Source organism: Eulemur rufifrons, chromosome 18, assembly GCF_041146395.1.
Source record: "Eulemur rufifrons isolate Redbay chromosome 18, OSU_ERuf_1, whole genome shotgun sequence".
Taxonomy (NCBI): Eukaryota; Metazoa; Chordata; class Mammalia; order Primates; family Lemuridae; genus Eulemur; species Eulemur rufifrons.
The window spans coordinates 21,909,975-21,935,911 of NC_091000.1; positions in this window are offsets into that span (position 1 = coordinate 21,909,975).

The window sequence follows — 25,937 nt, forward strand, 5'->3', positions numbered from 1 at the left end:
AATAACAGTTGATTAAATGAGTTTTCTTTTTTAAGTTATGAAATCTGTTTCTATCGAGGGATATCTGAAAGAAATAAACAGTTTTTGAATAAAAGCAAAGCAAATTCTCTCTCATCACATAATTAGGTCAGTGGAGATTTACTCTTTATTTGAGGGATCATATGGATGCTGGGATACATTGATCACTGTGGAAAATTAGTTATGAGCTAATGGAAATATAAATCTATTTCTTATATTAATAAGAGTTCAAATTACAATTTTAACATTAATTGTTAATTAGACAAAGTTATTCTCAGTATATTAATATTTATATAGTATCATCAAGAAAAGGTACATTTGTTAAACTTTCAATTTTACATTTCTAAATTTTTCTCTTCAATACCTAATATTAGAATCAGAAGAATTTCAATATGATTGATTATGTGTGTGTGTGCATATGTGTCTGTATGTGTTTAAAAAGAAATGTGGAAATAAAGCTTTGCCTAATGTTTATTTCACAAAAGCATCATTTGTCCTGTTTTACTTCTCTCTCTGGGGTTTTAATGCTTCTATGTTATTTTAATTTTAATATTTTTCCACTTAACTTACTAGTCCATAATTTTTTGACTTCCTTAACTTCAAAACTTTGCTCTACCAATGTGCTCCAGGCACCACAGGTGCGGTTTTCCCCAGGTCTGTCAAAATTTACAATGGCTTTGTGTACATGACCTTAAACTTTGAAACGTTCTTCTCCGACCACAGCCTTTTATCTGCCTGCTCAGTCAAGTCAGCCCCTTGTTTTTATTGGACATGTTTTGTCCTTATGTTCAATTGTTGTCTTTTTCTGCTTATCTTAGGGTAGAGTCTCCCACTGGCTTCATTTATCTCCTAAACTACATCCCAATCATTTTACTTCTGCACTCATGAATACCTTAAAATTGTACAAACTGTTTGCTTTTGGTTGTAGATTCCACCATTTGCTGCTATTACCTTAGTCAAGTTACTTAATTTCTTAGTCTCCCAGTTTATCTGCTAGGTGGAAATTATGAAAGACCTTTCTCCTAGGCTTGAAATGAAAATTAAGTGAGACAACACATGTTAACAGTGTAAAGCAGTGCCTGGAACATACTGCTCAATACATGTAGATATTATTTTTCTCCATGACACTTAATCTGATAAGCTTGGATAAATTCTGTTGCCCATTTTCTTCTTTGTTTTGAATTGCTGAGCATTGCTGAAATGTGAACTAGTACTTTAGCTATCCTACAAGTTGTTAAAATGCTATGTATTGTTATATTATATATTTTATTATGTATTTTTATATAAGTATAAATAATAATGTTTATCTTCCAAAACTTGGACATATTTGAGGAGAAAAGGAGGTGCTATTAATAATTATAGTGGTTATATCTTGGGCATGCTGTCCTCCTCCTATTACTATTTAAACAAAACTAGGTAAAAAAATGTGCTCTACAGTCTTTTTATGTAACTTATTGTTAGCTCCATTTTTTTCCTTTTAAATTAAAGAAAATGTGGGCAATATGGCTTTTCAGGATGAGCGAACAAGTATTTGCAACACAACTCAAAAAAGAGGTCACAATGATCACGTCAGTGGTGAAATTACCACGAATTTGCTAGTGATAGCTCACCTATGCTGTCCCAGTGAACATTCTTATCTATTAATAACATGATCTTCATAGAGCTTCAGTTCATACATGTTATTTATCTACCCACATAACTTCTATGACGTTTAGGTGATAAAGATCATCACTGGTTTCAGAATGTGGCTTCAATCATTCCACAATCACTACTTGATACCCATTTTGCCTACCCTCTTCATCACATACTAACTTTCCTCTGATTTTCAACTTTAAACTCCCAACTCTCTGGCCATTTCTCCTTGACTTATACACACATGTGAGTTTCTCCTATCTTAAAAAGGTAGTCAAATTGTTTTATCCATTTTTTCCTACCGTCTAGTGCCATGCTTTGGGAGAGCAGTCCATGTTTACTGTCTGCACTGCTTCATCTTGCTCTCACTGCTCACCATTTACACACTGGCCTCACATATCACTATCTTAGCCCAGTTCAAATTCCTCAGTCTTCATCCTACTCAGCATTTACTGAACACTTACTTATTATGGTTGGTGATATTGATTATTTGCTGCCTGTGAAAGACTCTCCTTACCTCGTCCTTGGCTTATGTGAATTTGAATTTACCCTCCTACATTTTTTTTTTCCCTGACTCCACATCTTCTATTCCTTGCCTTTCAGAGCTTGTCATTTTCTTCTGTAATGTTTCTCTTAGTGAACTCAACCATTTCAGTTATAAATATAATCTGTATTTAAATGAATCCAGTTCTGTATTTCTTGTCTAGTTTCTCCATTGAGCTCCAGACTACTGAAAGTCACTACATGGATATTCTAGTACCTCCTGTTCAGCCAATTCAAGATGTCTCTTCTAAACTTTGTTCTCTGTCTGGGTTTTATAGTCACATTAATGACATCACTATTTACTTAGTCATTTAGCCATTGTTAATTCTCTGTGTTATTCACTGCATTTCATATTATGTTGATTGCCAAATTATTCATTGTTAACCTACCATCGTTGCAACAAATATTTATTAAATATTTCTTTTTTGATGGGTGCTTTCCCGGGTACTAGTGGTATAATGAAAAAAAAGTTCCTAAACTCATGGAACTTTCACTCTAATGGGGAAAAGACATACTATAAACTAATAAATTAATATATAAAAGCTAATTTTGGATAATTAAAGTTATTGTGAAGAAGTTAAGACAGGAAAATATGTTCACGAGTGACTGGAGTAATAATTTAGATGATCATTAAGTAGGCATGTGAAAATGAGGGGGAAGAATATTCTAGGAAGAGAATAAAAAGTACAGAGTCCCTAAGGTGGGACCAGATTTATTGCCTTGTAGGAGCAAAAGGAGAACAAGTGTGATTAAAGCCTAGCAAGCCAAGGATTGAGTAAAAGAGGTTGGTTTTGTAGACTGGACCTTAATTAGAAGAATTCTAGACAAAAAGTGGTACAATCTCATTTATGTTTTTCAAAGATGACTCTGCTTCTGATGTAGAGAATGGACTACACATCAACAAAGAAACTAAGAGGCTTCGAAAGCCCGGATGACAGCTGATGGTGGCTGGGCTTAGAGTGCTAACAGTGGAGATGAATTGTGGCTATGTTTTGGAGCTGGTGTTGACAGGCTTTAAGGAGGGATGGGTGAAGGAGAAAGACTTGTGTAATGGGGTCGGTAATGGTGACTCTTTGAGATGAGGACGACTATGAAGTAAAGGATATAGGTATTAATCAAGAGTTCAGTTTCTAGACAATTATTAGGAATGAAAATGTTAATGCTAAGTAGGCAGTTGATTCTGGGTCTGGGGGCCCAGTGGAATGTTCAGGCATAAGGAGGAGGGAAGTGTGGTATCATGGAAGCCACGAGAATGCTGTTAATAAGTCTAGTAAATTGGCGGGAGCCGGGGAACAGAACTCTGATCATTGTATTGGGCAGCTTAGAGGTGATGTGCTACTTTCCTGTTTCAGTAGACAGGTGGCCATAGAGACTTCATTAGAATGGATGAAGAAAGATTATAGCTAGGACATGGAGACTAGGGATTTTTATACCAAAAGGGCTCTACATCACCTTTCTGCTTACTATTTCCTCTTTATTACTGCTTTCTGCATTACCATTTTCTCTGCCCTAATTTATGCCTTATTTTTTATCATCTCAGCTTTACAAACAATGTCTGGACTACACTTTTCCTTATGAAAGTTATGTCTCTCCTCCGCAGAATAGCTCCCCACTGTCAGGAGTCATCTTAAAGTGCAGTTCCTGGCACACTATCAATTATCCAATGGGGATTTGACAATTTTCTATGAATATGAAAAGATGAAACCTTTTGTTCACATATATTTCATACATTTGAAATTTGAGATTAACTATTTTCACAGAAATTCTATTACATGCATAATTATTATTAAGTTTTTAATAATGGACTACAAGTACTGTGTTGGACAGTTGGTCTAGGCTAACATTCATTTAACAGGGACTAATTTGTCTTGACTACATATTTTCATATAAATTGAATTTTATTAAATTTGTTAGATTTGCATTTTTATTGTAACTGGGATATGACTTCATTGTGTCCTCAATTCAGAGAAAAGGATCAATAGCTTAAAAATCACTCAGTAAAACATGAAGGTAGTGATAAAATATGATCATAGCTAGCACAAAACAGATAAAGTCATCAATATAAACAGTAATTAGGACTTGTGTTAAAATATAGAATGTGAATTTGTTTGTTCTCAGAACAAAATTTCTGAGCATGTTATTATTTCATAAAGGCAGCAGAAAAAGACAATTGCAAACAGGAATTTTAAAGAAGGGGACCTTAAATCAGATTTGTTAAACTGATAATCATGTATGCTGAGTTGTAATGCCTAAACTGTTAGGAACGTTTGGCAAATAGGTGCATGAGGGCTTCATGGTTTGTGTGCCAGTTTAAAACAAAGCAAAATGACCATTGTGGTAAAAGAATTGAATTTTTCTTTAACAGGATGAAAATCAACATTTTCTGTATGAAGTTAACTTATTTCAAATAGGAGAGAGGAAAGCAAAACTCAGCTATCAAAGTTTTAGCATTCCAAATTTTAATCTTTATAGTGAAAAATACAAGGCATAACATTTTTGAAAAGCTCCACAAATCAGTAAATGACAATATGATCATGTGAAGGAAAGCAGAACAAACTACCAAGAAAAGATATTTATCAGCTGACATGGTATGCCTTTGCAAAATGTCATGATTATGCACTTTGCACTGGAGAAGCTGTCATCACCCAATATACATGCCATCATTTATACTGCTTCTCTGCAGAAGAAACACTGATGTGTAAAGTGTGAACCGACTTGACCTTTGTGTGGTATGCATATGAGAGAGAAATGCTCAATATATTTGTTACTGAAAAACCGTGATACAGGAGAAGAGGTTTCTCATTTAATTAAGGACTATTTTACGAACTGAATGGAGGTGGCTATAATGCAGTGCCAATTTATGCACTCTTTTATTCTTCACATATTTATGACTCTCAAAAATAAGCCTGCTGATCTTAATCCACTGCTGAATGAAACAGAGAAAATTGTAAATAAGATCAAACTACAGTTGTGTTGTCTGCATCTTTTTAGTGGGCTCTTTATAAAAATCAGTATTAAATCATGAATTTGCTTTTCTATTCTGCAATACAGAGACTGTAAAAGGTGTAATGATTTTGACATGCAATTAGGAAACAAACAAATAAATAAAAATCACTTATTTATGACACTGAAAATATCTATGAAGACCATTCTTGCGATTGCAAGTATCTTGCCCAGTAATTTATCTCAATGATAAACTTTTAAATTTGCTATATCTAGGGTAGCCAGAACTGATCACCTGATGAGCCAACATACGTCAATTTTTAAAATTCAGGGTGAATATAAAAATTTCTTAAGAAGAAAACTATGATGCAAATGGTTAACTTACCAAGAGTTTAGTTCCCTCAGAATACTTATTTTCTTCATTTGTCGATGAAAGAAATCAATATATTTTAAAAAAAACATATATCACACATACCTAAATGCTGTAAAAGTAACTAAAAGCATCCAAAGATGATTTGGATGTTTATTTGCCACATTCTAAATTGAATCATTCAACCTTGAAGATTTGATTGTGTATTTTTCAACTTAGATTCTTATGTAACACTGAAATTTGTCCTTGTTTGGAAATAGTCTATAAATTCTATACAAATATTTGGTTGACAGAACCACCAAAAATTGTCTGCAATTTTTCAGTAAATGCCATTTATTTAACAGAATGAAACTACTAGGGAGATATTCATTTCCAGAAATATAGGAAACTATTAGATTGAACCACATGATGTTCAACTGTTTTGAATTTAAAAAAATGGAAATTTCATATGGCTCAAGTTAATAATGTGAAAACCTTTCTTGAAAATACTTAGAAATATTGGATAAAATTTAAAAAATACTTTTAAATACATACCTTAATTAATAAGAGAATAAGGAAAATCCTAAGAAGCCATAAAGTAATAGAAAGCTGATGGAATGCATGAAAAGTGAGAGTTGAAGCTATGATTTCCCTGGGGGATGTTGATGTTGGTCAACAGGAGGCTTGGTTTTGGTTTTCCATGTTCCCACAGGGACAGGGCACAAGGCTTTAGCAAGGTAGAGAGTTAGCTGAGACGGCATAAAGATAGAGCCTTTGAACATCCTTACATGTTTCTGGGCTTTCAGGAAAACAACAAGAACTTCTCAGAGTTTATAAGCAAATCTTTGTACCTTCATAAAATTTTGAGATTTCAATTTATACTACCAGAGAGGTCAGGGACATCTAAGGCCAACAAATTAATTCTCTGTTATTAGTGCTCTAGCATTAGAAGAAGCAAATGTCAATGTTTTTGGAACAAAGCACTCACAAGTCAGGCTGCACAGGGTTCTCACAGTAAAAACTCTCCTGAAAATTAATTCACAGCCCCAAATAAAAAAACATATAAACCATGGTATAGTAAATAAGAATCAGCAGAGATAACAAACAGCACAAACAGAATTAACAGATAATGAAATTATAGACATAAAGTATAAGTATGTATAAATGTCTTAAAAATAAAATATGCTATTGAAAACACATGTAAGAAACAAGATGTTATAAAAATAATTAGAACCCAATTTAAAATAAACCAACAAGATCGTGTAGAAATGAAAAATGTAATGATGGAAAACAATTAATAAAAGAGTTAAATAAACCATTAGATAATATTGATTGAAAAGGAGAAAATAGGAAACAGCTAAGTAAATTACTCAAAATGAATCACAGAGAATTAAGGTATAAAATAACAAAAGCAATCTCAGGAGACAGGGAAGAATGGGTGAGATGGACCAACATATCTCTAATTGACAAGAAAGGATGGCTACAGAGAGTTGAAAACAGAAAACATGAAAAACATAATTCCTACAAATTTTCTGGAGTTGAAGAAAATCTTGATTTCTTATGTTCATGAATCATGGTGAATCCCAAACAGAATGAATAAAAATAACTCTGCATCTAGGCACACTTTAATCAAATACAGAGCATTCAATTAAAAGTATGTTAAAAGCAATTACACATAAAATATTACTTACAAAAAATGCAACTTAGCACATTTGCTAACACCAATAATAGAAACAGAAGACAGTGAAAAAGAATTCAGACACTGAGAGAATATAACTAGCATCTTATGTCAAGTCATTAGTTAAATTTTGTGTCCAGGTAAACATTTATTAAGGAAATGGTAGTGAAATAAAGTACATTCTAGCAAAACAAACACAATAAGTTATGAATGCAAACAAATCTTTACCAAAATACATACTTAATATTATTACGCCAAAGAATGAAATTGAGTTCCCAGAAGGAAGGACTAAGATATAAATAGAAATGGTGAACAAAGAAATAGGAAATAGTGGCTTATATATTATAAACAAATATTGTTTGGATATACTACTAATAATGATGATGAATAATTTGGCCCAGATTCAGAAGTCTTAGACCCACCTCTCCATACCAGGAATGTCAAAGATTTTGTGGCCAAATCTCAACTGCCATAAATGAAATGAAGACTAACATAACAACATCAGTAAAGGCCTTGCTTTGAGATTCCAAAAAGAAGGTCCTGAGAAAAGGATTTGGGATTGGCTAGTTGACTAGGAAGTAATTCTAGGAAACGACAGCACAGAAATGGCAAATTTAGGTGGGGGAGTGAGGAAGACGGTAACAGGTACGTTGACAATCAAGGTGCCATTGCTTTGCAGGCAACTGGAAGTTCATCCTTCTGAGGAACTATGAGAAAAGCATATAGCTCAGATTTTTTCTACCTTAAGTGTAAGGAAACTGGGGTGTTTGTACATCAATCTCTGTTGGTCATTGCTTCAGAGTGGTGGTGGGATTGGGGACATTAATTCCCTGAAACTTCTGGCTGCCTGCCATGAACACAAGCAGAGCAGGCTCTAGCGGTCAGAGAAAGCCCTCAGTGATGAATTGCAGGTGTTGGAAATTGAAAAGTGTTTTAAGTAGGCACTAGAATGGTAAATGTTGTTGGATTTGAGTTGAGTCCTGAGAAGACTGTTACCTTAAGAAATAGGTTTATTTTGTTTTTGTTTTTCAACCAGAGTTCTTCTTTTTTGCTTCTGCCTTATACTTAATGCATTGCACCTTGTTCTTAGAATCTGAGCTATTCTTTCCCTGCCACTCAGTGAGGATGTGATTTTTTTTCCTTTGGAGTTTCCGAAAGAAAAATAATCAACCCATCTTTTACTTCTGTAAGAGAAGACTGATACCTGTTTCTCAAGGATATTTTACCACTGGCTTACCTAAAGGTAAAACTGAGAGGAAGCTCCTCTCTCCGTATTGCCATTTCCTATAGTCAGCCTGGATCTAATGCCTAACCTCCATAATGTGATCAAAAAAGGAGACTTGGAGGGGTGTTCTGACAGTAAGGTATATCCACAGCTCTAGGAATTCCAAACAACTAATTTTATGGGGTAGTTTTATGTCAGTTGCAGAACTGGGAGGAAGCTGCACATGATGATTCTTTACCACTCACTATTGGTTAAGCTGAGCATGTGATAAAAAGCAGGGAAGTGTGGTGACATCAACTATAGAGTGGGCTTAAGTCAACAAGGAAAATGTGGGACTGGAATCTGGTTTGGAATCCTGTTTAGCATTACAACCAAGGTTTGAGATACAATAGAAAAGCAGTAATATATGTTTCTTCCAGAAGACATTATGTTAGGTTTTATAGTGTGCCATTTTTCTTACCTTCTCCTAAGATAATCCTTCATTGTCTCAGGCTACGATTCAAGAACATTTACTTCTTTTCAAGTGTTCGCTTCCGACACTGCCAAGATTAGATGTGCCATCTTGTATGTTCTATATGTCAAGTGCTAAATATGTGTGCACGTGTGTGTAGGTGCATTAGTCACAAATTTTTCAGTTGCAAGTGATAGAAATCTGCTCATGCTACAGAGTCCAAAAAGGGAATTTATCATCTCATATTACTGGTTGAGGGAAGACAGTTATCTAAGGAGTAAATCTCACTTAGTCACCACTGGGTTTGGTGGTTCAAAAAATGTCATAAGGATACTCCTCTCACTTTCCTTGGAGAAATAATCAGAACAGATTATTTCTGATGCTTTCTTCAGAGGTGGCATCATCTCAGGCTGTCTCTCCCCACATTGTGGCAAAGATGTCAGGCCAGCAGCCAGTGCTAGCTTCAGGCTTCCACTATCCTTGTACCAACTTTCCCAGAGAAAGCAAATCAAAACAAAACAAGCCTCTTTCTCAACTGTTCAAGCAAAAATCCAGGGATGGCTCTGTTGTCTTGACATGTCTGCACTTCTTAACCATCAACGTGGCCAGGGAGATGGAGTCTCTGATAGGTAAAGGCTGGCTTATCTGCCTACACTGTGTTGGATTTCCCACAAGGAAGAATGGTTCAGTTAGCAGAAGGAAAGTGAAAACAATAAAAGTGTACTGGGAAGCCAGAAATTGTATCTTGCTTAGAAGGTAAAGAGTATGCATGTGAAGGTAAATATTTGAAATTAGAATTTTGGGCTAATATAGAAGGACATGTCTTTATCAGAGTTTAATATGAGCAAACAAAGAGCATACTGATTTGTTTCAGCAAAATATCACTTATTTAAGAGGTCCTCATTCCAGTAATTTTTGCATATAATCAAATCTTATTTATTTCCCCTGAAGTTAATTGAAACAGAAATGTACATCATCATTATGACACCTACAGGTAGTTTCTATAATGCACATTATTGATTAAATTTTGTAAATCCACTTTTATACCTTAAAGCTGAATACAAAGATGACTCTGACAACAATAATGGAAACAAAATCCTTTTAAAAGTAATCTCATGTGGTCACACATATTGTTTTTTTTGTAATGGGATTCTGTTAATATCAATATATTTCTGCAAATCTCCTTCTCAGTTCACATGATCAAAAGAAAATAGAAGGGAACTATAGTCCCCCAGTAGTTAATTAGCACATAAAAAATTGTATTTGAGAACAGAAGGAAAGAAATAGATGTGCTATTTTCTTACCATTTCAATTCCTTTGAGCTCTGCAAACTTGTTGAGTATTACACACATAACTAGATTAACTTCAATTCATACATCTCTGATTTTAATGTTTGTGTACAATGTATTAATGAAAACATTTTACATATATATGTAAATCTATGATGGAACGCTGTTTATATATATGTGTGTGTACACACACACGTACATGCATATGTATTTCCGATGCACATGTGGAATGCTGTCACACATTCTCAACCCAGAAGAGCTGGTGCAGCAGGCCAACTATCCTTTTGGCCAGTGAGCATTAGTGTACTATGTTCAAAATGTTCTCAGCCAAAGAGCACTATTCTGGACACTGAGCAGAGAGAATTCTCTGATGCATTACTTTTCCACTGCAGCTGTCTGCCATTTATTTTGTTCTCTAAAAAACGTCCCTGACCCAAATTGGAAATACATAATGAAATAAAATAAAATATAAAATTAATAGTGCAAATCTATCCAAAGATGCAAAGGAAAGGTTTGACTAAGGCTTAAGGTAACTTGAAAGAGATAGTTTAGTCTACTGAGGATAAAATGCAGCAGTTAAGTAGTGATCAGTGGTAGTCAGTTGGTATTATAAAGGGAATTGTGAGCATCATCATAGATTTGTGGAATAGAATAACAATTATTTGCATAGTAGGTAGAAGAAATATCAGAGGTATGTTAGGTATGTTGTGATATCAGAGTATTTGGAAAGCATAAAAAAAAAGAAATTTCTAATACCTAGAAGACACTACCACAAGAAAACCAGTGATGCTGTAGCATTGTATCAGGTCCTTCCAGGAAAGCATCCTCCTCACCTATCAGCCCCAGTTTGTTCCTATTTAATTAGATGGAATTATTCTGAAGGTGCAGAGTTTCAAAAGTCAAAGAATAAGGAAAGTTGAGGAATAATTATTTATATATGTCAGAATATAAAACTACAACTCAAAGTATCTCTTATTGCTTATAAACAAATAAGAAGTATTTTTTGATAACAATGACAAATTATTAGTATATAGTATATATCACATAATATATTTAATGCCTTATACCATTACTAAGTGTATAAATAATTTTATGAACTACTTGATCTTTTAAAACATTAAAGCAAATTTTTTTTACAGAAATACTGTTTATGAATGCATTCTTAAAAATGAGCATTTACCTTATTTTTCTTTTCTTTTAAAAATAGATTCCTTATGGAAGCTCAGCTGAAAGCAAAGTAAACCTATACATGACCTCTGTAATAATAGTATTAATTACAATTACACTCTGTCTTGATTTAATGCAAAGGCAGAAATTCTTTTCAGTGGCAGCAAAAGAGGAAAGAAATAAAACCAAGAACTCTTAGTTGGCATTTCCTTTTCCTCCTTCCAATTTTTATTAAAAGGAAGTATTACTTCAATCGTAACTTTATTATTTATACTTAATCAAACACAACTGCAATTTCTAATTATTATTCATCTTAATGATTAATGAAACTGTATTGGAAGAGTTTCCATAATATGTACAATCTGCTGTCAAATTGCCCGATATAATTCCTAATGAAAAAAGAGCCACAATGAAATGATACTTCACAAGTGTTTGGAGTTAATATTCTCACAACAGGAGGGCTGTGGATCATTGGCATTAACTAATGATGACCTGAGATCAAAGACAGGGCCCTATGGAACTCCAGCTTTCAAGGTAGCATAATAAGTCTGAAATGTCAAATGAAATCTTGTAGAAATGAAATTTAAACTACAATAATGGCCCATCAAAACTATCAAGCTAGCTCTCCAAGTGACATATATATAGAAGACTGGTGATTTCAAAAGCTCTGGTAGGAAAGTGAAATAGTTCCAGACAAATGGCCAAAAGCAAATTCTTAAGTCCAATTACAAAAAAAAAAAAAAGTAAACTTACCAAATCCGTCATGGAATGAAGCTTACCTGTGCCATGTCGACAATACACAAAGTAACTGACCTTTCTAAAAAACAAAAAAAGGGTAAAACCAAAGAAAGATTGGTGAGCAAAACCTTTTACCACTTCTAAACAGTGACTTTAATCAAGCAACTCTAATTCTCCTGTTATATATACTTAGTTAAAGCTCAAAATTCTTGGTGTCTCGAGTAGACCACATTACTGTTGAATGTGTAAAAGCACAGCGGCACGGATTTGGCATCCCGCAGAGAACGACAAGTTGTAAGAGCACACAAAGCTGCTGTGATGGCAAATCACTGATTATGTAAAATTAATTAGTATAATTCTCATCAGAACAATTCTTTCTCTGTAACAGTTTGTTGGAATTAATAATAATAAGACTTTGAAAAAATTCTTAACGTATGTCTTCAACTGTACTGCAAGCATTAAAAATAGAGCTGTGAAATCTTTGTGAAGCCTGTGAGTTGAGCGCTCACTGCCTCACTTCTGAGAGAGAGAGAAGAGAAGGCGAAGAGACAGGCTTATGAAAGATATTTAATTAAAGTCAGAAAGAACATAAAATAGAAAAATTAGCTCAGTGAAAAATATCTTTTCATTTCCACTAAATCAGAAACAATTTTAAAACTGCAATGGAAACTGGAAGAAAAAGAAAAAAAAAAAAAACTTCTTTAATTGGTTTGGACTTTTTCATTGTGCTTCTGGAATCCTGACTCTGGTACACTATTGAACCTACTTGTCTCAATTATTCGTTTATTTGTCCTTTCATTCATGTAGTCATTCATTTACTGATTGACATATTCTCTCATCTATTCATTCAGCCACTCATTTATTTCACATTTTCTGCTATTTGTTAAGTACTGAGCTATACACTGAACATGCAAAAGTGTACATGGCATGGTGTTTACCCTAGAACTACTTAAAGTGATAGACAAATGTGTAAGTCAGTATGTATAATAAAATATGGTGCCATTTCGTATGTTAAAGAGGAGCACAGAAGTATTTAAACCTACCTATGCTAGTGTGGTAAATATGATCAAGGAAGCTTTCAAAGAGAGGATATTATCTGAGCTATTTCTCATGATGGTTTGAAATTTACCAGAGAATCCACAAAAATCTATACTTAAACAGGAAGAATATTTCAAGGAACATTGACATTTGCAGATAATTAGAAAAGACAAATTTGAGGCTTATTTTCTATTATGTTTCACATAATTGCGTATTTCAAGTAATAGGTAGTCAGATTTATATGTAATGAACAAGTAGAACAGCAAATGGAATAATAATTCTTAGGGAAACAGTGATTATATTGAAATTATGTCAGTCTTGACCACAAGGCCAAAAATATGAATGAGGTAGGTTACTATAAGGGCATCAAACTTCCCTCCATAGTTATTTAATAATTACTAAGCAGAATGTGTTAAATGAGAGGGTCATAGTCTCTGACTTATTAATACAACAGGATAGTTTTATTTCTTTTAAGTATGCTCAGCACACTCAAATGGGGCCAAAACCCTGAGTGAAAATCCTGAGAAGAGGGCTTTCTGCCAGATGAGCTTCTGGAAGTTAACAATGACCTATGAGATGTCACTACATGGTATTAATGGGGATGGAATGAAATTAAATACATAGGAAAAATGTTCCTGCTAAAGATAGTAAAAGTATGCAAAATTCTAAGGCACTGGGAAAATGTTAAATTAGATTTTTCACCATTATTCTTCAGACTTAAGAAGGCTTTTAAAAGCTGAAAATAATTTATTTTTCTAGTTTATTAAGTATTTTTACTTTAGTAGTAGTAGTATTCAGTAGAGACTTAATTTACCTAACAGATCAATCTTATAGCTGAACTACTGTATTATTAACACATTATTTGGTCTTTATTTAAAACACAGAAGCAAAACCAGGTATGAGAGTATTTGTCAACGATGCATTTCACATTTGTATCTCTTGCTCTACAAGTATCGCCTTTCCATGGCATGAGCTAAGTTTTCACCAGCAGGAAACAGATTGATTTGAATTAGTGTGACAGGAAATTATTTATATTTTTAGGCAAAAAGTTTGGTTGAATATGATTTTAGCTTGGGCCTCCCCCCAAATAGAGAAAGCAGAGTCTTTTTTATGGGCACTTTATTTGCAAATGTCATTGCAGAAAGCAGAAGTGAGGGAAAGAGGGGGTAAAGCCAGGAAGGAGGAAGAGCCAAGCGAGGGTATGTTATGGAGTTGTCCACTCTGATGGACAATACTGCTTGTGCCTTTGGGCCCTTGTGAGAAGCCTTAGGAAACGTGCCTGAGAACTTTCTACTTGGGGGAAAAGGTGGAAGTGTTTATTCATTGGTCCTCATTATTCATTGTTCACTGGTGGTGCTATACATTTCTGGGTGGGGCACATGTGTGAGTGCAAGGCAAGTTTCCCTGGACGTCCCACACTATGGTTCAGAGGTGGTGCAGGCCTGAGTCAAGGCTGAGGGCACCCGGGCAGAATGGCTGAAGCCTCTACAGCCTGATGGTTGGTGATATTAATAACAGTAGGTGACGTAAGAAGAAGGGCAAGGGGGTTTTAAAGTAGGTCACAAGAGGTGCGTATTGTATTATAAGTGCAGTATGCTCTTTAACATAGAAGACACGTTGTTTACAAAAGCTGAATAGGTAAATTTATAAAGGCTACAAAACATTTTTTTTTTAGCAAAACATAATAGATAAATATGGCCAAGCTCTAAACTTTGACCATATCCCATCATTTTCAACAAATTCCAACGACTACTTCTCCCTCCTCTAACCCCTTATTTAGGGAGAAAGACCAAATTCTTTAATCTATACCAACATTTCTAAGACATTTGGTCTCTCAACCCAATTATATACTTTAAAATCATTGCAGATTCCAAAGTGCTCTTGTTAATATAAGTTACATGTTTTCATATTTACTATATTAAGAATTAGAACAAATTTTAAACAGTCTTAATACATTGAAAAATAAAAACATATTACTTGTTAACAAACAATATTTTTATGAAAAATAACTATATTTCCCAAAACATGAAAGTAGGGAGAAGAGTCACATTATTCTACAATCTCCTTACAAATCTCTTTAATGTCTGGCTTTATGGAAGACTGCTGTTTCCTCTTATCTGTCTGCATTCAGTCTGCTGAGATGTGACATGCCATGTGTCCTCTAGAAAACTCCGCTGTACAGTCATGAGAGAATGAGAGTGAAAAGGGCAAATAACATCTTATTATGAAAATTGTTTTGTCCTGCAGACTTCCTGGAATAGTCTCAGGGACTCCTAGAGGTTTCTGGATGACACTTTGAGAACCACTGGTTTCTATACACACATGCAGCCCAATCTACTTTTCTAAGTTGATTTCCTGCCATTTAAGTCTTATGTTCCTGTCATCATGAGCATCTCCCTTGCCCCGAACGCAGCCTCCACACTCCCTGCATCCAAGCTTTCCAGCTACTTTCCCTCTTCCTTCCCTGTCGCTGTCTTTCCTTAAACTATTGGTGCTTGTATAACTCCCTTCAATTACCTTTAGGAAACTTTCCACAATTCTCTTTACTTCTACTTCTATTTAGTGAGCATCATTTTCTTCTTCTATAATAGATTGTGTTTTGCCTCTTAGACAATTTTACTCTAGAGCCTGCATGCTCTGTAGCCTATGCTTGTACATAATAGGTTGGTCAAAAAATAGCCATTGAAAATATGCTATTACTTCTTACTCTGCCGTTTGCCTGTCTTACAGTTTATTGTATATGGACCAGTAAGCCCTATCATTTTCTCATCTATGCATTTCAGTACGGATTAACTTATTGTTAGGAATCAACACTTCAGAAACCTATAAGAAAAGACTCAGGTATTTGATTCTATCGGTTCTGAAAAATGATGTGGGTGCATTGCACATCTTGTTTGTTTTTAATTAGTATTTTATGCTACTTAAACTAGATTTAACAGACATTAAGTGAGAAGTGGAGGAGGTGATTTACTGAATACAAAGAAAATACTTATAATCTGCAATTGTGACTAAATATCACTCACCAGTTGTCATGTAAGGCTGATCTTGGGTTTTTGCAAGAGAAAGAAATACTATTGAACTTGTGAATGAAAGGGTATAATTTATAAACTATGGTCTTGCTTATGCACAGTATGGCCAAGAATCTGATAAACTTTCTCAGGTAATTAGTATTTAGTTGGTGTAGACCACAGACTGCCTAATAGCATATTAATAGATTTCAAAGCTTCCTTTATTTATTTATTTATTTTTTTAGATAACTGAAGAAAGATAGCTCAATTTGAAGAAAAGACCACTCCATTGTTTTCTAAAATTCACAGGTTGTCAAATCATGGCCAAGTGCTAATATCTATAAGGTTAATTATTTTCTTCCTTCTCATGCACAAGCTCTACAACCTTAGATGATGGATAGAGAAATATATTTATACATTTTCTCTCTGTCTGACCAAAATAGGCCAGCATTAAAATTGAAACGCCCTCTGATCAAGAACCAGCCAAACTTAAAAGTTGGACATACTTAATTCCAATGAGCTTGGAAGTGCCCATATTTTCCACAAATGAGTCTCACTGCCTGTACACTAATCCTCCTTAGGCTGACTTTACAGAGAAGGTGCACTTCAGGGAATCTGTGTACTAATTAATTTCAAAGCCATAATGCACAACCAAGGAATATATCTTTAAAATGCCTGGATTAGCTAGATTAAATGACAATCCAATAGGAAAAGAACTTTGAAATTCCATTTAAATGTCAGATTAACAAGATGCAAATTTGTCTGTAGAGAAAGCCTTACCTCAGCTACACACAAATAGTGACAGATAAGAAAAGACATCTCAGCATTTTGGTTAATATGCTTGTTTATATAGTTACAAGCATCTGATGCTATAGCTTAGGCATTTGAATCTTCTCATGTTGTTTTATGAGACTTCCTCTCTCAAAATATTCATAGGCCCACTAAAAGGGGTTACATACTGATTTTATAATGCCTCCACTACATGTATTATGGAAAGCAGGAGTTTTTGTGCCTAGATCCATCAGGTGAGAGAAATATAAGCACAATTTCATTGTTGTTTCAATAAATTAACACCTATTTTTTGTCTCATCTGTGGCTACCACGTTTTGCTTTTTCTACTTACTCTCTCTAGTATGCCATCTCCCACAATCCAAGGACCTTAATAAAACCTTTGATCCATTTATCTACCACCTTTCACTGTCCCTTGCTTTTGTGTCCCTTCTTTCTCACCCAGATTTAATCCCATGCTCAACCATAATTGTTACTCCTTTGTGTATGCCATCAACTCCCTAGTCACTCTCTTACTTGGTCTTACTCTCCTGGCTAACCCACAGATCAGTTAAAATCCAACTCTTTACTGTCTCTGTGCTTGCCCCTGCACAACTGATACACACTGTCTCAACTTAAATTCATAAGAATTTACCTCAAGAGGCCCTTAAAGCTTTGCAGTAATCACACAGTATTTTCCAAGTCACTTCCCATTCTTGTTCTCTTAAATAACTATTTCTTATCCTCTCTCTCCTTAATTTTTCTAATAGTTTCTCTACCATCTTCACTCTCAGATCTTACCTTAGAATTCACTGAGAAAACAGAAGCTGACAGAAGAGAAATTCCGACAAGATATCTACTCACCTGCCCTTTCTATGCCCATATTTTCTACCTTTTCTTTCTGACCCCCCAGCTTTATTGAAGTATAATTGACAAATGCAAATTGGATATATTTAAGATGTACATTGTCATGATTTAATATTTGTATCTATTGTGAAATGGTTGTCAGGATCAAGCTAATTAGCATGTCCATCTCTTTTGATACTACAGGTGAGCTGTTTGTGCTCTTGCTAACAGTACTATTGTGCACTAGATACTGGCTGCTTGTCTACTTAAGTAAAATTTTTCCCTCTCATATCTCATTCACAGATTTCCTTCTCTGTTGGATCATTCCCATTAGCATACAAACATGCTGTTATTTCTCCCATTTGAAAAGAACCTGTGCTTGATTACACTTTTATCTCTAACCAATACCCTATTTTTAACCACTACAATTAACAGCAAAGCTCTTCAAAATAATTTTCTAATCTTGCTTCTTCCATTCTCTCTTAAACCTCTCATCTGTTTTTGACCCTAACATGACTCAACTGAAAGTACTTATTCAAGATTAGCAGTAAACTCTATATTGCTAGATCCAATGGCCAGTTCTCACTCTTCATTCTATTTTGTCTTTCAACAGCATTTGTTTTCCTTCTTGGAGCACTTATCTTCGCTTTCTCGTCATTCTTCTATCTTACTGGCTATTCATTTTCAGTCTCCTTTGCTAAATTTCCAGAGTTCTGTCTATGAACTTTCTCCCCTATTTACACTTGTTCTTTGGTGATTTCCTCCTGTCCCAATGTTTTAAATCCCATATGCACCCCCTACTCTAAAATGGATATCTCTATTACTACTACTTCTGAAACTACTTCTGCAAAGTATTGCTTGTTGATGGTTGGGAGTTTATAGCATTCATACATAACATGATTACATTTTACTCTTTCTCCTACATATGATTATATAGTTCAGAGTCATTATTTTTGATGCACTTTTCCCCCCTCTCAACTGTAAGACGCTGCTGTTTCTTTTTTTGATCTTTCCCAGGAAGTCTGACTCAGGGAAGAGAAACTGATAGTAAAGAACAGAAGGAACAAAAGAGAAAAGGGTGAAAGGAACTTCTCAGTGAAGCTTAAAAACTGAATAATTACATTGGTAAAAGAGGAGAGATGGTTGACATTTTTTTTTTATCCAACAATTTCAAATAGTCACAGTTACTAGAAAGGAAAAAAAAAAAATCCACTGAAGATTCTAAGATATAGAGGGAGGCAAAGCTATGAAATTTCAACATTAATAAACATACTCTTGAAGACAGGTTTGCTAAACACAAATGGCGTAGAGATCATTTGATCTTGACAAAATGTCCATACTTTTAATTAATTTATATGTTACAAACTAATAAAAAGCTGTAAAACTTTTTATTCTTATAAAATACATTAGTTTACATTCTCATATTTTACATAGCTGGTATTATGTCCTTTGGACAGTTTGATCACAGTTCTGATGGCTTTAACTTCTTTTTGAGGGGAGATTTACTTTGAGATTTAGTCAGTGAATGGACCTATCTTCTAGGCTGCTCACCTCCCCCATTTTGCTCTGCGTACAATGACAAGTTGAATTGCTCTGGCCTTCTGTCAGAGGCAGCATTCATGCAACCTCTGAGCCTCTTCTGGGGCTTTTCCTGCTGCCTTCACTAGTCTAGATATTTCCTCAGTACTGCTGCCCCAGCACCAGTGCTAATTCCAATACTGTAGCCTTAGTCAGCTTAACTGCTGCCTTTGTCAAAGTGCCACTCGTGCTGTCATTAGATTCTTGCAGGTGTCTACCAAACTCCTTTGAGTCGAGAAACAGGGGATCCCTGTGACATATCTTTCCTATTATCTTCACCATTGCTCTCCTGTTGGTAAGAAAGGACTGAGATTGGTAAATAATTGATTTGCCCGGAACAAGTCCTGGACTACAATCCTCAAGATTTTCAGCCTGGGAGAAAGATGATAAAACAGATGACCATAGAAGAATTAAAACTATTCTTTAGTCACTCTTAAATACGATAGGTTTTTGCCTAAATTTCTCTCACGACTGAAGCAAAATCTTTCTTCTACTGCTAGTTTCTTCTACAATTGCCCTGGGCTCATAATCGCACTTTCCTTTGACACGTGACCATTATTGGCACTCATTCCTTCAAGTGCCCCAATGTTTGGAGCGTTAAATGGACATCAGGTTTGTTTAACACCAGCAGGAAAATATCTTGGCAGGCTGATAAGATAATAGAAAGTGTATTGAGTTTGGGTTGAAGGAAATCTGGTTATATTTTAGCTGTACTGTTTACTAGATGCATGTATTTGAGCAAATTTTTAAGCCTCTTTGATATTCCAATTTAGTATCCACAAAATCCCACAAAAAGTATGGCTCATCATGTAGAAATATTTTGTAAGGATTATGTAAAAATCATATAATTGGCAAATGGTAATTATCATGATTATTTTTATTGTGAAACAAGGTGAAGTGATATAGTGCTAATAAAAGTAAAATTAATTATTTTTTACTAAATCATTGTTATGCCATTTAAAATGAGATATTTGCCTTCATTCAGACTTGGTTCCTCAGCATTTTCCTAGTGAGCCTGATTTTATCTAACGTTATTTCATCTGTTGTTTGATTGGGTTTATTCTTCTTGTGTTTCAGGACTGTAAATTACTCTTTTTGGTGTTACTAATAAAAATTGTGGACAGGGGCATAATATTAGTAAACTTTAAAACTTGTTAGCCTTTTATTTTCTCATGTAGGAAAATTCCTCATAATTATAAATATGATATTAATGTATTTTTGGTAATAATTCCTCTCTAAAAGTAATGCATATTATTGCAGAAATTTTGGAAAGTATATAAATACAAAAAAAAAGAACATAAAAACCACCCATAAATCAACTAAATCAACAGACAACTAGTTGAGAATTTGACATACAGACATCTGTAAAAATATGAATATATTTAATCAAAATGCAAATCTATTATACATACCATTTTGTAACCCTTTGCTCCTTGCTTTTAAAACTTGTTAATAAAAGATGATACATCATTTAGGAGAAAACTTCCACAGTATAGTTTTAATGAATACATGGTATTCATAAAATAGATGTACTGTAATTTATTTAACCACACTCTCATATTGCAGGATTGGCTATTTTCCATTTTTGTTGTAATAAACAATGCTGCAATGAGCATTAGATACATAAATCTTTATGCACATCCTTAATCATTTCTTTAGGATAAATTACCAGAAACAAAATTGCTGTGTCAAAGCATATGCATATTTTATTTATTTACTATAACCTAGTTTTTAATCATAAAGTAATAAATGCACTTTGGAAGTAACCAGGACTTCAGTGTAAATATAAGAAAACAGAAAGGTAAAAGTGTGCTTTTATCTGGTATCACAATTTAGAGATGAAAAATTATAAACATTTTCAAAAATTTTTCTCAATTCTTTACCAATATTCAAGTATATTTAAATATGTACATTTTACCATTTTTGACACACAAGGACTCATTTTAATATTCTCTTTTGTGTACTTAATTTCTCACTTAATGTACTTTAGAACTATTTACTCATAATTTTGTCTTTTTACCTGTTGCACAGTATTTTATAACATGGGTGGACACTATTTTATTTAAACAGTGCTTTTTAAATTTATTTTTTAATTTCAGAATATTACAGGCATACAGATGCTTCGGTTACATATATTGGCTTTGCAAGGCCCAAGATAGAGCTACAAGCATGCCCATCCCTCAGACAGTGCACAACACACCCATTAGGTGTGAATTTACTCATCCACTCCATCACCCTCCCACCTGCCCAACACCCAATGAATGTTACTTCCCTATGTGCTGATCAATTAGTAACAATTTAATGGTGAGTACATGTGGTGCTTGTTTTTCCATTCTTGTGATACTTCACTTTGAAGAATGGGCTTCAGCTCCACCCAAGATAATACAGGAGGTATTAGATCATCATTGTTTTCTATGGCTGAGTAGTACTCCATGTTATACATATACCACATTTTATTAATCCACTCATGTATTGATGGGCACTTGGGTTGTTTCCACATCTTTGCAATTGTGAATTGTGCTGCTATAAACATTCTACTACAGATGTCTTTATTATAGAATGTCTTTTTTTCCTTTGGGTAGATGCCCAATAGTGGGATTACTAATCAAATGGTAGTTCTACTTTTAGCTCTTTGAAGTATCTCCATATTACTTTACATAGAGGTTGCATTAGTTTGCAGTCCTACCAGCAGTGTATGAGTGTTCCTATCTCTCTGCATCCATGCCAACATTTGTTGTTTGGGGATTTTTTTTTTTTTTTTTTTTTTATAAAAGCAACTCTCACTGGAGTTAAGTGATATCTCATTGTGGTTTTGATTTGCATTTCCCTGATGATTAGTGATGTTGAGCATTTTTTCACATATTTATTGGCCATTAGTCTGTCTTCTTTTGAAAAGTTTCTGTTCATGTCCTTTGTCCACTTTTTAATGGGGTTGTTTGATTTTTTTCTTGTTGATTTTCCTGAGTTCTATATACATTCTAGTTATCAGCCCTTTATCAGATGTGTAGTATGATCAGGTGGGCTTCAGCCCAGAGATGCAAGGATGGTTCAACAAACACAAATCTATAAATGTAATTCACCATGTAAATAAAAGTAAGAACAAAGACCATATTATCTTCTCAATAGATGCAGAAAAAAGCATTTGAAAAATTCAGCACCCTTTTATGATAAGAACTCTTAGCAAAATAGGCATAGATGGGTCATACCTCAAAATTATTAAAGCCATATATGACAAACCCACAGCCAATATCATTCTGAATGGGGAAAAATTGAAAGCATTTCCACTTAGAACTGGAACCAGACAAGGTTGCCCACTATCTCCACTTTTATTCAACATAGTGCTGGAAGTCCCTGCCAGAGCAATCAGACAAGAGAAGGAAACCAAGGGTATCCAAATGGGGGCAGAAGAGGTCAAACTATTGCTCTTTGCTGATGATATGATATTAATATTAAATCCAGAACACCTCAAAGATTCCACCAAGAGACTCCTGAAATTGATAAATGAATTCAGCAAAATCTCAGGATACAAAATCAATGCACACAAATCAGTAGCTTTCATATATGCCAATAACAGTCAAGCTGAGAATCAAAGCAAAGATGCAACACCTTTCACAATAGCATCAAAGAAAATTAAGTATTTAGGAATATATTTAACTAAGGAGGGGAGACACCTATAGAGGAAGAGCTACAAAACACAGAGAAAAGAAATTGCAGAGGATGTAAACAGATGGAAAAGCCAACCATGCTCATGGATTGGCAGAATCAATATTGTTAACATGTCTATACTATCTAAAGTGAACTACAGATTCAATGCAATTGTTATTAAAATACCAACATCCTTCTTCGCAGATCTAGAAAAAATAATTTTACACTTTGTATGGAACCAGAGAAGATCCTGTATAGCAAAAGCAATCTTAAGCAAAAAGAACATATTGGAAGGCATCAATCTACCAGACTTCAGCTATACTACAAGGCTATAGTAACTAAAACAGCACAGTGCTGGCACAAAAACAGAGACACAGATGGATGGAGACAGGACTGAGAATCCAGATATAAAATAATCCTTAAATTGCCATCTGATCTTTGGAAAAATAGACAAAAATATACACTGGGGAAAAGAATCCCTATTTGACAAATGGTGCTGGGAAAATTGGATAGCCACATGTAGAAGACTAAAACAGGATCTGCATCTATCACCTCTCACCTCTCACAAAAATCAACTCATGATGGATAATAGACTTAAACCTAAGACATGAAACCATAAGATTCTTAGAAGAAAATGCTGGAAAAAGTCTTATGAACATTGGTCTGGGCAAAGAATTTATGAAGAAGACCCCAAAAGCTGTCACAGCAACAGCCAAAATAAATAAATGGGACCTGATCAAATTATAAAGCTTCTTTCTGCACAGCCAAGCAAACTATCATTAAAGCCAACAGACAAACTTCAGAATGGGAGAAAATATTTGCATGCTATACGGTCCTTTTTTTTTTAATATGAAAAAGGTAAATGAAGCATTTTAATATAAAACAAGGCAATCCAAAGAAAACAACACTGGAAATTTAACAATAACAAAATTTCTCAAAACCAAGAATAATATATACCATGAATATTTGTACTGCTAATTAACATAGCTTCAACAGTGCTTTCTTGATAAACATTTAGGTTATTCATTTCACCTTATTATTGGTGCTGTAATGAGCATCCACGTATAATTGTTTTTGCAAACTTGAAAACATATACTGTAGGATGGATTTCTAAAAGTTTGAATTGATGAGTCAAATAATGTGTATGGTTTAAAATTTTTTAGTGTGTGTATATATATTAATAAATATAGTCAAGTTTAATAATTAAATCAGTATTACTATTTTCTTGAAATGTTATTTCTGAAATATAATATAAATGAAACAATACATTTTGAAGTAAAATAGTCTTCTAAAAGTATTAAATAGTTTTACTGTTCTTTTCCTGGGATATACTTCTCTTTTAAAATTGCATGAAATAATCATAAAATTTAATGGCACACAGATACCTCTATTTTTAATTAAAATGCTGAAAAATACCACTCTTTTTCAGAGGATTGCTGGATTTGCAAATTATGCTGTATTATTTAATGGTTAAATTCTAGAGCATCACATCCTTTTACTCACTACTGCTTTCTGTTTACATTTATATAACAAACTATTGTGGAGATCAGGCAACTATCTGACTAATTTTGTTTATCCATTTTACAAATATTTAATGAGTGTCTATTGTGTGCCAAACTCCATTCTAGGTATCAGAAATGTAACAATGGACCAAACTAAAATACCTAGTAAGGAAAATAAGAAGAAATATAACAAGTAAAGTATTATATAGATTGTGAGAAAACAATTCATGCTAAGAAAAAATAAAAACAGGAAAGGAGTATAGGGAGTGTTGGGTGGGAGGTGGTACAATTCTAAGTAAAAGTGTTGGAGAAAACCTCACTGAAAAGAAATCCTTTAAGGAGACACTTTTAGGAGGTAAGACAGTTTGATCAATGGAGGTACATTTAATGTGTCAACTAGGCTGGCTTCAATTTCCATTTATTCAATCACACACTGATAATTTAGGTGTTACTGTGAAGGTATATTGTAGATGTGATTAAAGCCCATAATCAGTAGACTTTCAGTAAGGGAGATGATTCTGATTAGTTTGGGCTAACCTGATTTAACTAGTTGAAAGGCCTTAAGAGGAGAGCTGAGCTATCCCTAAAGAATAAGAAATTCTGCCTGTGGACTGCAGCTTCACCTGGTACCTGAGAGTTCCAGCCTTTTCTTCCTGATCCTTCCTGATGGCATGCCCTGAGAATTTGAACTTGCCTAACCAGCTCTCACAATAAGAAAATAGCTTATAATAAATCGCTTAATATACATCTCTTACTGGTTATATTTCTGTGAACAAATCCTGACAAATACAATAAGCATACTAGATAATCCAAATGCATCTTTAATTTCAAGCTACGGAACATGAATGGCCAAAATATATATGTGACTTAGAATGATTATGTCTAAAACCACATTGACCTTTGGATTTACAATTATCTAAAAATTAAAAAGTTTTATTTTTATAAAAACTAAATTTATAACATTAAAATTCTGTAAAATATCACTTCTAAATGCATCCAATTTTCATGAGTGATAAAAATACTAGCTTTTGAAAATTATATAGGTTTTATGTCTATTTCAGCATATCTTTCAGTAATGAACATTTTAATCAGCACCATTTTCTGCCTATTTGAACCTACCTATTTATTTATTAAATGTTATTTCATTATTCTAATACCTTCTAACCATACAAATTAATTTTATCCTGCAGAATTTTATTCCTTGATGTCAATTTTCAAAACTAAATTTTTTTAAGTATGTGCTTTTCTAGAATAAATTTTCTGAAGTTTCTTAATTCCAATATAAACTATAAAATAATAGCAGCAGGGATAATCTGAATCATTAAAATTATTTTGACCACAAATAGTAGAATAAGGAAAGTATAATGTATTAAATATGCCCAAAGCGTTTTTCAATATGAAAACAGATGAAAATACTTTGAACAAATGACCTTTTTGAATGTTTAATGGGATACTACATGAACACTTGCAGTGACTTTTAGTAGTTTAACAATTTTAATTAAAGTAATTTCTTTATGGG